The 5,000-nt window shown below is 31.2% G+C and overlaps 1 protein-coding gene across 4 annotated transcripts in view; it reads left to right on the top strand.

The window, feature by feature from the left end:
• Positions 1 to 5,000, top strand: part of GABA-B-R2 (gamma-aminobutyric acid type B receptor subunit 2) — a 126,531-nt gene that overhangs the window by 38,370 nt on the left and 83,161 nt on the right. The window lies entirely within an intron of this gene.

Raw genomic sequence — 5,000 nt, forward strand, 5'->3', positions numbered from 1 at the left:
TATTATTATTATTATTTTTATTATTATTATTATTATTATTATTATTATATTTACTGTTATTATTATTATTATTATATTTACTATTATTATTATCATTATTATTATTATTATTATTATTATTATTATTATTATTATTACTATTATTGTTATTATTATTGTTAATATTATGATTATTATTATTGTTATTACAATTATTGTTATTATAATTGTTATTACAATTATTGCTATTATTATTGTTATTATCATTATTATCTTTATAACTTTTATTATTATCATTATTATCTTTATAATTGTTATTGTTATTGTTGTGACTGTTATTATTATCATCATTATTATCATCATTATTAGCATTGTTATTATTATTATTATTATCATTATGATCATTACCTCATCACTATTGTTTTTGTTATCATTATTGTTATTGTTATTATCATTATCATTACTATTCTTATCATTAGCATTATCATCATCATTATCAATATTACTATTATTGCTGTTATCATCCTCATCATTATTATCATTATTATGATAATGACTATTATCAATATTATCATCATTGTTATTATTAGCATCATTATTTACATAATCATCATAATTATTATTGTTATTATTGTTATCTTTGTAATTATTATTATTAGTAGTATTATCATATCATTATGATTATTTTGTTCATTATAATTATTGATATCATAATTGTAATTATCCTTATTATTATCATTATTATTATTATTATTATTATTATTATTATTATTATTATTACAATTGTTATACTATTATTATCATTAAATGATATGTTATTATTACTATTTATTATTATTATTATTATGATTATTATTATTATCATTGATATTATTATCATTATTATTATTATTATGATTATTATTATTATCATTATTATTATTATTATTATTGTTATTATTATATCAGCATTATCATTATTATTATTATCATCATCATTATTATTATTATCATTATTGTTATTATTATCATGATAATTATTGTTATTATTATCCTGATAATTATTGTTATTATTATCATGATAATTATTGTTATTATTATGATAATTATTGTTATTATTATGATTGTTATTATTATCCTTACTGTTATCATTACATAATTCTTAACCATGATTAGATATATCTCGTGTTTAGTTCTCTCCTGTGAAGAAGGGGAGGAAAAAGATAAATATTGGCAGATTCTGTTCCAGCTGAGATAAAGGATTCTGAAACGGTCTCATAAGGTATCTGATCCTCTTTCACTCGAAGATTCACGGTGGACAAAGGGATTGGTACCGCCCACGAATCCTTATTGATTTTTTCTACTATTAACTTATTTCGTTTATGAGTGTGAGTGCTGTTGATTCTAGTTTAATGGATAAACGGTCTGTCGTGTCCTTTATGTTGGCAATCTTTCGATATTAGGAATCACAAGAGGGAGTGAATCATGTTTAAGACATGATGGCAGTACTTTTGATATCTTTCTAGTATTATTTTCATCTGGTGAGATAAATATTAACATAAATGCTGTTTTCTAATCAGAGTTCCGGAATGAAAATCTGAAAATTTCTTCGAAGCTGTCTTGTTTACCGTCAGATTCTCGTGACTGCATTGTGGTCGGGAAATTAAAGAAAGTTAGACCAACACGCAGACACACAAGCACATAGAGGCAGACTCAGACACACACACAGAGGTAAGCACACACATACATACACACACACATGCACACACACACACACACACACACACACACACACACACACACACACACACACACACACACACACACACACACACACACACACACACACACACACACACACACACATCTAGCTGACGGATGGCTGTCAAATATTAATGAAGATTTAAAATTCCTTAATTAAAAATCCAAGGATTTGAAAGTTAAGCTTCCTCTTCCCGCCGTCACTTGAGCTGCATATGACTCAGTCAGTCAAAAAATAAACCATTTCGTCTGCATAAAGAGCGAATTCAATCAGTTTTATGCATAACAGAGTCAATTGTTGCTATTGGAATCGAATCATTTAAGATTTCTATTTATTCGTCAATTACTTTTGATACCTCCCCCCCCCCTTCTCAAGTCGTTCATAATACACAGACGTGAAGGAGAGTGTACATTCTCCCGCACTAGAAAACACTAGAAAAAAATCCTCTGAAGTTAAGAATTCTTGTATTACATTCTTTCTAGAATCTGGCCACCATTAGGTTACCAGGTCTTCAGTTTATTTTCCCTTGTCAGTGAAGGAAAACAAGCATTTGACCTTGACCTATGCAACATCTGCGACGTCGTGTTGTCGTGTTCTCCCTCTCTCTCACTCTTTTTATCTCCTTCTCGCGTCCTCTCTCTCTCTCTTTGTTAAGCTGTCCGCCTGTCTGGTTCTCTCTCTCCCTCCCTCTGTTATTCTGACTCTCTCTCTTTCTCTTTGTTAAGCTGTCTGCCTCTCTGATTCTCTCTCTCTCTTTCAATTATTCTAACTCTTTTTTTCTCTCTCTCTCACTCTGTCTACCTGCCTTTCTGTCTGTATGTATGTACGTATGTGTCCCAGTCTCTCAGTCCCCCATCTCTCTGTCTGTTTTCCCTCTCCCTCTCCTTTCTATTACCCTCCAGACCAGACGCACACAGAGTAGAGAGATTCAGACTAGAGCCAAGCTGAGCACAATCCGGCCAAGAATGTATTTGACAGGCATTGTGACAGTTATATTGACGGTAAGATTAGAACACAGCAATTAGTATAACGCTGATCGACTTGTATTGGCCGAGGGAAACTCAAACACATTAGGTACTAACTACCTATTGTATATAGAAGAATAAAGAGATTTTATAGTTCAACACAAATACCAATTATCATATGATATCCACTAGGCGTAGATATGAGACAGATATGTAAGTTGTAAAACCTCACAAGAACTTATGAAATAAGGGCTCACTTTTAAGAACACTTTAAAGAAATATCTCCCCCTCTTTGTATTCTCATTCTTTCGGCCAACACATCAGAGAGTGTGTGCAGGAGTGAGATTTTCTGCGTCGAGCTCGAGACCCTTATAAATCACTGTCTCAGGATCGGCATTCCTCTAACTCAGGCTCCCCATGGCGACCGCAGAGGAAGGAGGGGGTGGGTTAGGCTGTGGCGGAAGTACCAGCGCTCTTCGGTTCCCGGATTCTTGGTTTCTGTACATGTAAATGAGGCGGGGAGAACTCTGTTGTTGAAACACACCGAATGCGAAATGGCATTGCAATTGGGTAATGGCTTTGGCCGCGTTCATAGTTTTGTTTCATTATTATTATTATTTTCATTTATTAACCATGTTATGATTAATATTTTTCATTACTATGATGACGATAAGGATTATGATTGCTACTATTACTAATATCCCTATGATGATGATGATGTTCACTGGATCACCAGTAATAAGATACAACTGTTGTAAAACATTTATTGTTGATAAAGTTCAACGTAAAAATACATTTTTAGTAAAAAATAAAAGGAAAGAAAGGCGCATGCTTAGCAAATGACAAAGGAAATAAATTTACTCATTTAAAAATGTTTCCATGAGCAATATCAGATGATCACGTCACTAACCTTAATACAGAGGGAACACCACAACACAACAAAATCCTTAAAGATCAATTAAATGTTCTAAAGATACAGTAAGTACCTAAGAATAGTCAAATGAGGTAAAACGCATAATTGTCATTTCATGGCTCCAAAGAAATACAATATATTTCACAAACTGGGAAAAACTGCGAACAAGGCATCATTATTTTTATCATCTCCCCATAATCATCAAATCACCATCCATATTATTATGTTAATTAGTATTGTTACTATCATTATTATTATTGTCATTATTATCATTACGATTATCATTATTGTTATCATTTTTATTACCAGTTATCATTATTATCACTATCATCATCATTTTTATTATGATTAATATTATTTTTATTTTCATCATTATTATTGTTATCTTTATAAACATTATCTTCATTACCGTTATTACAATTTTTGTTATCATTATTATACTTATTATTATCGTTATTGTTTTATGATGATAATTATTATCATTACTACAGTTATCATTCTTATTATCATTATCATTACTACTACTATTATTATTATTATTATCATTATCATTATTGTTAATACTATTATCATTATTATTGTTATTATCATTATCATTATTGTTCTGTTATTGTTACCATGATTATCACCATTATTACTTTTGTTATCCTTATCATTATTACTATTATCATTACCTCCGTCAAAGAGATTATGTTTTTGATAGTGTTGGTTAGTTTGTTGTCTGGTTGGTTAGCAGGATAACTCAACAGGTTATGAACAGATTTTTTTTTTTTTTTTTTTTATAAGGTGTGTCTTATAAAACTTAGAAGCCATTAAATATTGGTGATGGTCAGATTCATGATCCGGATCCAGGATTTTTAAAGAGGATTCATTAGCTTTACGAAATAGGGAAGCACGGACACCACCAGTGTACTTGAGGAAAAGGTGATTTTAATGTAATTCTTCAAGCGTGAATATTTTTGTTGGATCAGTGACCCTTTTGCCTTGGCGGAGGTATGCGCTCTCTGAGTGCTTCTAGTCTCTATCATTATTGATTCTATTATCATCATCATTTTCGTCGTCATCATCATCATTGCTATTATCATTATTCTTGTTCTTGTTATTATTATTATTATTATTATTATTATTATAATCATTATCATTACCATTGTTATTGTTATTATTACTATTATCATCCTAATCCTCATCCTCATCCTCATCATCACCACCATCATCACAATCATCATCGTCATCATTTACTTTCTGCCGGTCACATTTCCCAGCGTTACTCTCTGGCCCGAACCGCACTCGTACTCAAAGAGAGCTTCCGCGTCTCGAGGCCTCGCTTCCCTCGGCTAACGAGTCTTTCTGCAGCGACCTGTGTTTGGCCTGAGGCTTTGCGCTCTCGGCTTCTGCGGAACGG

The sequence above is a fragment of the Penaeus vannamei genome, chromosome 29, assembly GCF_042767895.1.
Source record: "Penaeus vannamei isolate JL-2024 chromosome 29, ASM4276789v1, whole genome shotgun sequence".
Lineage (NCBI taxonomy): Eukaryota > Metazoa > Arthropoda > Malacostraca > Decapoda > Penaeidae > Penaeus > Penaeus vannamei.